At 39.5% G+C, this 12,996-nt stretch overlaps 1 long non-coding RNA gene across 2 annotated transcripts in view; it reads right to left on the bottom strand.

Annotated features, from left to right (window-relative positions):
* Positions 1-11,731: 11,731 nt before the first annotated feature.
* Positions 11,732-12,996, bottom strand: part of LOC104663032 — a 36,687-nt gene continuing 35,422 nt past the window's right edge. For both annotated transcript variants that reach the window (XR_004054386.1, XR_004054385.1), the window contains one exon: positions 11,732-12,284. This is a non-coding gene — a long non-coding RNA (uncharacterized LOC104663032). The remainder of the gene's footprint in view (positions 12,285-12,996) is intronic.

The raw sequence follows: 12,996 nt of genomic DNA, 5'->3' as shown, positions 1-12,996 counted from the left end.
TGAAACCCTTGCATGAATGACGGGAATTCCCAAAGACAAGTTCAGGCACTACCGATAATAGTCCCAGAATAGAGATGTTGGAATGAACTAATGGAAAGAATCCTGGAGCTCATTTGGAAGATATAGGCTTTAACTGGATTGGAATGTTTCCAAATTGCATGACCTTGAGCAAGTTATTTAACCCTTGTAAGCCCCAATGTCTTTACCAAGGAGATAGTAAGTCCTGTCCTAGCCAGTCCACAAACGAGTATAGTGAGTATATGTAAGAGGCCATCTTTACAAGGCCATTTTGTACTTTCGCAAAGCACAATGAAAATTGAATTTTTTTTCTCTTCTCTCTGTCCCTTTTCTCCACTCCTTTCCATGAGGTACCTGGACTTCTCAAGCACAAACACCACAGGCAGCTCTGTGGGAGCAGAAGACCCCAAGTAGACAAGCAAGGCACCCAGCACAAACAGTCTGGGACTAGAAGTAAACTGGGATAAAAGGACCAGAGAAGATCATGGTATCGTGGGGTAAAACAATCAGAGGAAGTTAATGCATACCCCCACTATGCTTTCTAGAATTTCTTTTGCAAAATATTAAAATTATTTATTTCTCATAAGGATACATGCTTGATGATACTGAATTTTTCTTTACGGAGTAATCAGTGGATTCTAGGGAAAATCAGGGACAAGGCTATTTAAAAGGCTACAATGAAAAAGCTAATTTTAAAATACTAAATTATATTGGGAGAAAAAAATCAACACTTAAACCTCAAATTCTGTAAATATCTGGCAAATTCTGACCAACAGTACAGGATCAGGAAGACAGCAGTAAGAAGCCCAATGTGCTTATTGACATTTGTCTGACTAAAGGAAAGAGCCTGAGGCAACATAAAATAAGTATGTTCCTAACGTACAGTCATAAAACAGCATGAGCCCAGGGAATTTTCTTCTTTGTAGCTTTATTCTGCATATTAAATTCATCATTAAATAGTGGTTATTGTCCACTAACCGATAACTATGGGGCAAGAGCTGTTCTGCTGTTATCTCAAATAATCCACTATATCTCTCAAAGTGATCACTACTCTGCCCTTTCCCCACCAGCATCTGCATATTGGGAAACTTAGAGAGGCAAAGCACTGAAGTGTGCTGAGTCTAATGAATTACGTGTTTATTATCCATTCTTCCTTTTGAAGTCAAAGATTTGCCTTTGCTTAATGATTAACCATAGAGGGATACACTTTTGCTTTTAAAAATCTATATTCTTCACAAATAGTAAAATCATAGATTGCAAAAATTCTATATAATATGATATATAGAATTCTATATCATATATGGAAATATGTATCTATTTCTTCACAGGTTTACTATAAACCAAGGAGATGTATATATATCTCCATTCTAGTAAGTTAAAATTGGGGAAACTTTATTTATTTATTTTTTTTATTATACTTTAAGTTCTAGGGTACATGTGCATAACGTGCAGGTTTGTTACATATGTAAACTTATGTCATGTTGGTGTGCTGCACCCATCAACTCATCAGCACCCATCAATTCATCATTTATATCATGTATAACTCCCCAATGCAATCCCTCCCTCCTCCCCCCTCCCCATAATAGGCCCCAGTGCGTGATGTTCCCCTTCCCGAGTCCAAGTGATCTCATTGTTCAGTTCCCACCTATGAGTGAGAACATGCGGTGTTTGGTTTTCTGTTCTTGTGATAGTTTGCTAAGAATGATGGTTTCCAGCTGCATCCATGTCCCTACAAAGGACGCAAACTCATCCTTTTTTATGGCTGCATAGTATTCCATGGTGTATATGTGCCACATATTCTTAATCCAGTCTGTCACAGATGGACATTTGGGTTGATTCCAAGTCTTTGCTATTGTGAATAGTGCCACAATAAACATACATGTGCATGTGTCTTTGTAGTAGAATAATTTATAATCCTTTGGGTATATACCCAGTAGTGGGATGGCTGGGTCATATGGTACATCTAGTTCTAGATCCTTGAGGAATTGCCATACTGTTTTCCATAATGGTTGAACTAGTTTACAATCCCACCAACAGTGTAAAAGTGTTCCTATTTCTCCACATCCTCTCCAACACCTGTTGTTTCCTGACTTCTTAATGATTGCCATTCTAACTGGTGTGAGATGGTATCTCATTGTGGTTTTGATTTGCATTTCTCTGATGACGAGTGATGATGAGCATTTTTTCATGTGTCTGTTGGCTGTATGAATATCTTCTTTTGAGAAATGTCTGTTCATATCCTTTCCCCACTTTTTGATGGGGTTGTTTGTTTTTTTCTCGTATATTTGTTTGAGTTCTTTGTAGATTCTGGATATTAGCCCTTTGTCAGATGAGTAGGTTGCAAAAATTTTCTCCCATTCTGTAGGTTGCCTGTTCACTCTGATGGTAGTTTCTTTTGCTGTGCAAAAGCTCTTTAGTTTAATTAGATCCCATTTGTCAATTTTGGCTTTTGCTGCTGTTGCTTTTGGTGTTTTAGACATGAAGTCCTTGCCCATGCCTATGTCCTGAATGGTACTACCTAGATTTTCTTCTAGGGTTTTTATGGTATTAGGTCTAACATTTAAGTCTCTAATCCATCTTGAATTAATCGTCGTATAAGGGGTAAGGAAAGGATTCAGTTTCAGCTTTCTACTTATGGCTAGCCAATTTTCCCAGCACCATTTATTAAATAGGGAATCCTTTCCCCATTTCTTGTTTCTCTCAGGTTTGTCAAAGATCAGATGGCTGTAGATGTGCGGTATTATTTCTGAGGACTCTGTTCTGTTCCATTGGTCTATAGCTCTGTTTTGGTACCAGTACCATGCTGTTTTGGTTACTGTAGCCTTGTAGTATAGTTTGAAGTCAGGTAGCGTGACGCCTCCAGCTTTGTCCTTTTGACTTAGGATTGTCTTGGCAATGCGGGCTCTTTTTTGGTTCCATATGAACTTTAAAGCAGTTTTTTCCAATTCTGTGAAGAAACTCATTGGTAGCTTGATGGGGATGGCATTGAATCTATAAATAACCTTGGGCAGTAGGGCCATTTTCACGATATTGATTCTTCCTATCCATGAGCATGGTATGTTCTTCCATTTGTTTGTGTCCTCTTTGATTTCACTGAGCAGTGGTTTGTAGTTCTCCTTGAAGAGGTCCTTTACATCCCTTGTAAGCTGGATTCCTAGGTATTTGATTCTCTTTGAAGCAATTGTGAATGGAAGTTCATTCCTGATTTGGCTCTCTGCTTGTCTGTTACTGGTGTATAAGAATGCTTGTGATTTTTGCACATTAATTTTGTATCCTGAGACTTTGCTGAAGTTGCTTATCAGCTTAAGGAGATTTTGGGCTGAGACGATGGGGTTTTCTAAATATACAATCATGTCATCTGCAAACAGGGACAATTTGACTTCTTCTTTTCCTAACTGGATACCCTTGATTTCTTTCTCTTGCCTGATTGCCCTAGCCAGAACTTCCAACACTATGTTGAATAGGAGTGGTGAGAGAGGGCATCCCTGTCTTGTGCCAGTTTTCAAAGGGAATTTTTCCAGTTTTTGCCCATTCAGTATGATATTAGCTGTGGGTTTGTCATAAATAGCTCTTATTATTTTGAGGTACGTTCCATCAATACCGAATTTATTGAGCGTTTTTAGCATGAAGGGCTGTTGAATTTTGTCAAAAGCCTTTTCTGCATCTATTGAGACAATCATGTGGTTCTTGTCTTTGGTTCTGTTTATATGCTGGATTACGTTTATTGATTTGCAAATGTTGAACCAGCCTTGCATCCCAGGGATGAAGCCCACTTGATCGTGGTGGATAAGCTTTTTGATGTGCTGCTGAATCCGGTTTGCCAGTATTTTATTGAGAATTTTTGCATCGATGTTCATCAGGGTATTGGTCTAAAATTCTCTTTTTTTGTTGTGTATCTGCCAGGCTTTGGTATCAGGATGATGTTGGCCTCATAAAATGAGTTAGGGAGGATTCCCTCTTTTTCTATTGATTGCAATAGTTTCAGAAGGAATGGTACCAGCTCCTCCTTGGACCTCTGGTAGAATTCAGCTGTGAATCCATCTGGTCCTGGACTTTTTTTGGTGGGTAGGCTATTAATTGTTGCCTCAATTTCAGAGTCTGCTATTGGTCTATTCAGGGATTCAACTTCTTCCTGGTTTAGCCTTGGGAGAGTGTAAGTGGCCAGGAAATTATCCATTTCTTCTAGATTTTCTAGTTGATTTGCGTAGAGGCGTTTATAGTATTCTCTGATGGTAGTTTGTATTTCTGTGGGGTCAGTGGTGATATCCCCTTTATCATTTTTTATTGCATCTATTTGATTCCTCTCTCTTTTCTTCTTTATTAGCCTTGCTAGCGGTCTGTCAATTTTGTTGATCTTTTCAAAAAACCAACTCCTGGATTCACTGATTTTTTGGAGAGTTTTTTGTGTCTCTATCTCCTTCAGTTCTGCTCTGATCTTAGTTATTTCTTGCCTTCTGCTAGCTTTTGAATGTGTTTGCTCTTGCCTCTCTAGTTCTTTTAATTGTGATGTTAGAGTGTCCATTTTAGATCTTTCCAGCTTTCTCTTGTGGGCATTTAGTGCTATAAATTTCCCTCTACACACTGCTTTAAATGTGTCCCAGAGATTCTGGTATGTTGTATCTTTGTTCTCATTGGTTTCAAAGAACATCTTTATTTCCACTTTCATTTCATTATGTACCCAGTAGTCATTCAGGAGCAGGTTGTTCAGTTTCCATGTAGTTGAGCGGTTTTGATTGAGTTTCTTAGTCCTGAGTTCTAGTTTGATTGCACTGTGGTCTGAGAGACAGTTTTTTATAATTTCTGTTCTTTTACATTTGCTGAGGAGTGCTTTACTTCCAATTATGTGGTCAATTTTGGAATAAGTGCGATGTGGTGCTGAGAAGAATGTATATTCTGTTGATTTGGGGTGGAGAGTTCTATAGATGTCTATTAGGTCCGCTTGGTGCAGAGATGAGTTCAATTCCTGGATATCCTTGTTAACTTTCTGTCTCGTTGATCTGTCTAACATTGACAGCGGAGTGTTGAAGTCTCCCATTATTATTGTATGGGAGTCTAAGTCTCTTTGTAAGTCTCTAAGGACTTGCTTTATGAATTTGGGTGCTCCTGTATTGGGTGCATATATATTTAGGAGAGTTAGCTCTTCCTGTTGAATTGATCCCTTTACCATTATGTAATGGCCTTCTTTGTCTCTTTTGATCTTTGATGGTTTAAAGTCTGTTTTATCAGAGACAAGGATTGCAACCCCTGCTTTTTTTTGTTCTCCATTTGCTTGGTAGATCTTCCTCCATCCCTTTATTTTGAGCCTATGTATGTCTCTGCATGTGAGATGGGTCTCCTGAATACAGCAGACTGATGGGTCTTGCCTCTTTATCCAATTTGCCAGTCTGTGTCTTTTAATTGGAGCATTTAGTCCATTAACATTTAAGGTTAATATTGTTATGTGTGAACTTGATCCTGCCATTATGATATTAACTGGTTATTTTGCTCGTTAGTTGATGCAGTTTCTTCCTAGCCTCGATGGTCTTTACATTTTGGCATGTTTTTGCAATGGCTGGTACTGGTTGTTCCTTTCCATGTTTAGGGCTTCCTTCAGGGTCTCTTGTAAGGCAGGCCTGGTGGTGACAAAATCTCTAAGCATTTGCTTATCTGTAAAGGATTTTATTTCTCCTTCACTGATGAAACTTAGTTTGGCTGGATATGAAATTCTGGGTTGAAAATTCTTTTCTTTAAGAACGTTGAATATTGGCCCCCACTCTCTTCTGGCTTGTAGAGTTTCTGCCGAGAGATCTGCTGTTAGTCTGATGGGCTTCCCTTTGTGGGTAACCCGACCTTTCTCTCTGGCTGCCCTTAAGATTTTTTCCTTCATTTCAACTTTGGTGAATCTGGCAATTATGTGTCTTGGAGTTGCTCTTCTGGAGGAGTATCTTTGTGGCGTTCTCTGTATTTCCTGAATTTGAATGTTGGCCTGCCCTACTAGGTTGGGGAAGTTCTCCTGGATGATATCCTGAAGAGTGTTTTCCATCTTGGTTCCATTTTCCCCCTCACTTTCAGGCACCCCAATCAGACGTAGATTTGGTCTTTTTACATAATTCCATACTTCTTGCAGGCTTTGTTCATTTCTTTTCCTTCTTTTTTCTTTTGGTTTCTCTTCTCGCTTCATTTCATTCATTTGATCTTCCATCGCTGATACTCTTTCTTCCAGTTGATCGAGTCGGTTACTGAAGCTTGTGCATTTGTCACGTATTTCTCGTGTCATGGTTTTCATCTCTGTCATTTCGTTTATGATCTTCTCTGCATTAATTAGTCTAGCTGTCAATTCTTCCACTCTTTTTTCAAGATTTTTAGTTTCTTTGCGCTGGGTACGTAATTCCTCCTTTAGCTCTGAGAAGTTTGATGGACTGAAGGCTTCTTCTCTCCTCTCGTCCAAGTCATTCTCTGACCAGCTTTGATCCGTTGCTGGTGATGGGCTGCGCTCCTTTGCAGGGGGAGATGCGCTCTTATATTTTGAATTTCCAGCTTTTCTGCCCTGCTTCTTCCCCATCTTTGTGGTTTTATCTGTCTTTGGTCTTTGATGATGGTGACGTACTGATGGGGTTTTGGTATAGGTGTCCTTCCTGTTTGATAGTTTTCCTTCTGACAGTCAGAAGGACTGTCTGTTAGTCTGTTGGAGATTGCTTGAGGTCCACTCCAGACCCTGTTTGCCTGGGTATCAGCAGCAGAGGTTGCCGAAGATAGAATATTGCTGAACAGCGAGTGTACCTGTCTGATTCTTCCTTTGGAAGTGTCCTCTCAGGGGTGTACTCCACCCTGTGAGGTGTGGGGTGTCAGACTGCCCCTAGTGGGGGATTTCTCCCAGCTAGGCTACTCAGGGGTCAGGGACCCACTTGAGCAGGCAGTCTGTCCGTTCTCAGATCTCAACCTCCGAGTTGGGAGATCCACAGCTCTCCCCAAAGCTGTCAGACAGAGTCGTTCGCGTCTGCACCGGCCTGCTGTTTCCCCTGTTGGTCTTCAGCTGTGCGCTGTCCCCAGAGGTGGAGTCTACAGAGACAGGCAGGCTTGCTGCTGTGAGCTCCACCCAATTCGAGCTTCCCAGCGGCTTTTTTTTTACCTACTTAAGCCTCAGCAATGGCGGGCGCCCCTCCCCCAGCCTCGCTGCTGCCTTGCGGATAGATCGCGGCAGACTGCTGTGTTAGCAGTGAGGGAGGCTCCGTGGGTATGGGACCCTCCGGGCCAGGTGTGGGATATATTTTCCTGGTGTGCCTCTTTGCTTAAAGCGCCGTATTGGGGTGGGAGTTACCCGATTTTCCAGGTGTTGTGTGTCTCAGTTCCCCTGGCTAGGAAAACGGATTCCCTTCCCCCTTGCACTTCCAGGTGAGGCGATGCCTCGCCCTGCTTCAGCTCTCGCTGGTCAGGCTGCAGCAGCTGACCAGCACCGATTGTCTGGCACTCCCTAGTGAGATGACCCCAGTACCTCAGTTGAAAATGCAGAAATCACCGGTCTTCTGTGTCGCTCGCGCTGGGAGTTGGAGACTGGAGCTGTTCCTATTCGGCCATCTTGCTCCGCCCCCCAACTTTATTATTTTTATAGCCCAAACTCTTTTATTGTAGGTAAGAAATTATAAAAATAAAATGTTTAATCCAACAAAGCAAATTTTAGATAAATGATGGAAATAGTTACTGTTATTAGTAAGGAAATATTTATTAGGGGAAATGAAACAGCAGCATATTTAATCAATTAATATGTTAATATATATGTTACAGAATTATTTTTGAATCCACATTTATTTTGAGAAAGTCTAATGCCTTTAACAAAAACACTTGTATTTTGCAATAAGTATAAAAATAAAAATGCAAAAATGATGCTTATGTAATTTCTAATGCTAAAATAGCACTGAACTATATCATTGGTGGTATATAAAACCTTAAGAAATCATTTAATGATAATATTAACAAATATGGCATATCTTTCAGTCAGCTTGACACTACTCTAGACACAAGCATAATTTATGTTCCTTTGGTAAAATGCAAGGTAGAGTCTATGAAGGAACATCTGATATCTATAGTAAAATTAAGGTCAAGGACTTGGCAGAATATGTTACAGATTATAACAGATGTTCTCAAATTAAATCATATTTTTATTAACATCTATTGAGATATTCAATCAGTAGAACCTAGAATCACAGAATGGTAGAACAAGTGGTAATATTTAGAGGCTAGTCATCCCATCGTTTTAAAGGTGAAAAAACTCACAGTCAAATAAGGTTAAGTGCTTAGCCCAAGGTCCCAGAGTTGGTTAGCAGTATTTGAATCAGAACTGAAGTTATTTCTGCTATCACAGGTTGTCTCTCATTTGCAACAAATGAAGAAATATTTTCTTTCCATTTCAAAAATTTAGAATATATTATATTCTGTGGCAGTGTGAAACTAAGGAATAATAACACAATGAACCACTGCATTATTTGGATCTTTTCTGATTCCTGCTCCTGAAAATTGCCCAATGTTATATTTTCTGTTAAAGTCCAAATGGCAAGGAATGTTACCATTCACCAGACATCAAACAGATGTCAGACTAATATTAAATCTGCAATGCACATTAACAAAATTTCAGTAGTACCAAAGATCAGCAAATATTAGCACCATGCTAGCATGTGGGTGGTACCTTTTAAAATTCAGTTAATAAGTAAACACTTTCACAGTTGAGACATTCACAAGATTTAACATTATCCAGAGTTTGGATGCAGTGCTAAACTTCCATGAATCACAATAGATTTGGCAAGAAATGGGCAAATATTACCCTAGCAAACTCAAAAACACCACAGTGAATTTCACATGTGTTCTTTCATGGATGCATCATAAATGCAGCAATAATGCATGTAGAAATATATGTGTATATATACACACGCACAACACATATAAATATATACACATAGATATTCTGAATATATATGCATAGATATATATGATATTCTAAATATCTATATATATTCTAAAATGTCATAAATTTTTCACTTGTGATTTTTAAGACCTTATCATAGACAGACTGGGAATTAGAATATCCAAGTTCTTTTATAATCCTTTATAATCTGTTACATATCATGTCAGGAGGAATTCTGGCTTTAACTTTTTTTTTTTTTTCGAGATGGAGTCTTGCTCTGTAGCCCAGGCTGGAGTGCAGTGGCGCTATCTCTGCTCACTGCAAGCTCCGCCTCCCGGGTTCACGCCATCCTCCTGACTCAGCCTCCGGATTAACTGGGACTACAGGCGCCCGCTACCACGCCCGGCTAATTTTTTGTGTTTTTAGTAGAGACGGAGTTTCACCGTGTTAGCCAGGATGGTCTCAATCTCCTGACCTCATGATCCGCCCTCCTCAGCCACCCAAAGTGCTGGGATTACAGGCGTGAGCCACCGCGCCCGGCCTGACTTTACCTTTCAGTGGCAAACTGAGATAGATTTTGCAGAGTCCAAACACAGAATCTGGGGAGAATACAAGTGAGTTTCATGCCAGTCATAAAGCTGTAGGGCTAGTTATACCTCCCCACATTAGCTAATAACCTAATAATTAAAATATACGCCTCTGTTGTGCTCTTCTACTTTTTATCATTGAGCCAGATCAAGAGTATATCTCACTGTCTTAACTTTACTTCAGGGGTCCTTAAACTTGTATGGGTTTCAGAATTTCTTGAGGAACTTGATAAAAATAAAAAAGCTCAGGCTCTATCCTACTTCGAGAAGGCTGGGCCTCTGTGGGCTTTGTGACCTCAATCAGTGATTACGATAGGCACCGAATTTGAGAAGCACTACTTTAGTGCATACTCTTAATGTTGACTTCTAGATCATTTCATTTTCTTTTAATTGGTATTCTGATTACAGTTTCTTTCTGCATCAACTCATTCTTCATCCAGTCAACAAATCTTAACAAGTTTGTTAAAAGTAATAATAATGATCATGATAATGACTGTTTATCACAACAGAGAAAAGTCTAAATTTCCTATGGTGCATTTAAGGCCATTTCAAGACTTGCCCTTTACAGTCTTCTCCCACCACAGTTTCATCACTTAGAATGACTTGCACTTTCCCCTAATGCAAAATGATTTCTCAGAGTCTGAGTTTTCTTATATTCACATATTCTTTCAGAAATTATTTACTGAACTCTTACCACCTATACAGCACTGGATCTAACATTGAGACTAAAGTAGTGAAGAGATGGAAATCATGCCAGTTCTCAAGAAGTGAAAAACGTAAGAACCCAACAAACACATTTAACTTAGAATTGAGATAAATACTGTAAAGAGTAACTATAGGGTGTCATGAGAGCATGTAACAGGGAATTCATTTGGTCTAGGAATTTTCATGGGCAGCTTTCTCAAGGAAGTAATTTTTGAGCTAATGCTTGAAGTATGGGTACAAATCACCAACATAAATGACAGGCGGGAGGAATGTTAAAGACAGAGAATAGAACGTGCAAAAGTCTTGGAGTCAAAGAAGAATAACTTTTCAATGAAGTAAAAGTAGATTATATAAGTTAACATAAAAAAAGAGAAAGTCAGTAGCTAGAGATAAAGTTCATGAAGTGGGCAGTCTATGTAAGAACTTGTTAGTCATATTTTTGCTTTATCCTAGGGAAAATTGGGAGTGAAAAAATAGTTGTAAGCAGAGAATTGTCTCAGATTTGCATTTTAAAAGATCATTCTGACCCCAGTGTAGAGAATGGATTAGATGATGAAAAGCACAGATGATGTACTACTTTACAGGAGGCTATTGCAAGCAGCCTGGAAGAAAACAGCTGGTGATTGGGTTAGACTTTACACATTAGAGTGGAAGTAAGAAAAATGTTGAGGGAGGACAGATTGAACATATGCTTTTCATTCTACTCAGATAATCATGTTTTTCCCCATCTCTCTCATGGTTTCATCCACAATGCCTAGGTTAAATTCAGGGTTTCCTTAGCATTGAGTATTTACTATTGCTACATTTTAAATATTGGTTATACACCTTTCTCCTATACTACAATATAATTTTTTCTTCCTTCCTTTCTTTCTTTCTTTCTTTCTTTCTTTCTTTCTTTCTTTCTTTCTTTCTTTCTTTCTTTCTTTCTTTCTTTCTTTCTTTATGGAGTTTCGGTCTTGTTGCCCAGGCTGAGTGCAATGATGCAATCTCGGCTCACCGCAACCTCCGCCTCCTGGGTTCAAGCGATTCTCCTGCCTCAGCCTCCTGAGTAGCTGGGATTATAGGTATGTGCCACCACACCCAGCTAATTTTGTGTTTTTAGTAGAGACAGGGTTTCTCCATGTGGATTAGGCTGGTCTTGAACTCCTAGCCTCAGGTGATCCACCTGCCTTGACCTCCCAAAGTGCTGGGATTACAGGTGTGAGCCACTGCACCTGGCCTAGAATATAAATTATTAAGGGTACATGAGTGTTTTATGTATCTCTTATCTCCACTGCTTGACTGATTCTATGTTTTAATAAATATTTTAATGAACTGACCATGAGTTGACCAACCATGTGATCTTAGGCAAGTTAACCTCTGTAGATCTCCATTTTATCACTTAATAAGTAATCTCATCCCCTCACCCACTGTGAGCCCTTTCAGCCAAATCCTGGCAAGAAAATATCATTTTCTTGGTACGAAAGGTATACTAAAGTCGAATTGGACAGGTCCCAGCAGGAAAGATTCAACTGAAAAGTATTTAATCAAGGAACTTTTTATTGATATTGGGGCAAGGTTCAGGGACCAACAAAGTTCAGGGACTAACAATATATGAGGCACTCAGGAACTCTGATGTCAGGAAACCTTTATCACCCCTACCCAGAAAGAAATAAGGGCAGAGAACAGTGTTCATGAAGCCTAGTTAAGGGATGGAGCTGTGGATATGAGCCTGTCCAAGAGTAGTTGTGGCCATAATAAGAACAGCCACTACTAGGACCATGGCAGGTAATGAGATGTGAGTGGGAGGTACACCAATCTTCCTCTTGTACACCAATCTTCCTCTTGTACACCGATCTTCCTCTTGTACACCGATCTTCCTCTTGTACACCGATCTTCCTCTTGTACACCGATCTTCCTCTTGTACACCGATCTTCCTCTTGTACACCAATCTTCCTCTTGTACACCGATCTTCCTCTTTTCCCAGCTGTCAATTTCTTTCCAGCCTCTCGTTAGCTGAGCACATTTGAAAGCCAAATGGCAAGGAAATACAGGTGATTTTGCTTTTGAGGTCAGTCTTCCAGGTGACTGAGCAAAGTATAGGAAAAGGAAGGATGGATCTAGGGAGGCAAATGGGGAATAATGAGAAAGAAAGAAAAGATTTATACAACTAACTCTTCAAGAAAACCATGAGATATTGAATTTAGTGGACCAAAGAAGTGAGTCTAATGAATAATAATGTGGGCCAGATATGAACAAAAATAAGAACATGGAGTACTGAGACAGGGGATTACAGAATCATGGAAATAATGGCAAGAAAGGATGAAGCAACTGAGCAAAGGGAAAGACAGTCTTGCCAGAGGCTCAGGCCTGAATCTTTTGCCATCTTTCACATTTATGTCCACATCTATATTTGAAGAGCAATAAAAACCTTTCCAGTCAAAAATTTAAGTGACCTCAATATTAACATAAGTTTATGTAATGCTATTGTAACTGTAGTAAGGTACCTTTCTATCACTACAACTCAGAGACTCACGTCTCATATACTCTATTGAAAATGAAGCCACCTTTGCAAAATTATAACTGAGGAAATTAAGACAGAAAGAAATCAGACCTAACTGACTCTATCTTGCTTCTAACCTTTAAGCTGTCCTTGCTCATTCCTGGGCATAGGCCGAACTAACTTTGGGAAGAAATTCAGTTCATGGTTTGACTCTGAAACAAAATTGATAACAGCCCTTTCCCAAAAAGACCCCCTTCTTATCTGGGGTGAACTCTGCCTTTGCAGGACTAACAAATTAGCTACAAGATTAAAAATTACAATTTAGGGGT

The sequence above is a fragment of the Rhinopithecus roxellana genome, chromosome 17, assembly GCF_007565055.1.
Source record: "Rhinopithecus roxellana isolate Shanxi Qingling chromosome 17, ASM756505v1, whole genome shotgun sequence".
NCBI classification, from domain to species: domain Eukaryota; kingdom Metazoa; phylum Chordata; class Mammalia; order Primates; family Cercopithecidae; genus Rhinopithecus; species Rhinopithecus roxellana.
Note: the sequence above shows the minus strand (reverse complement) of the source record. Positions and strands in the feature narration are given on the sequence as shown.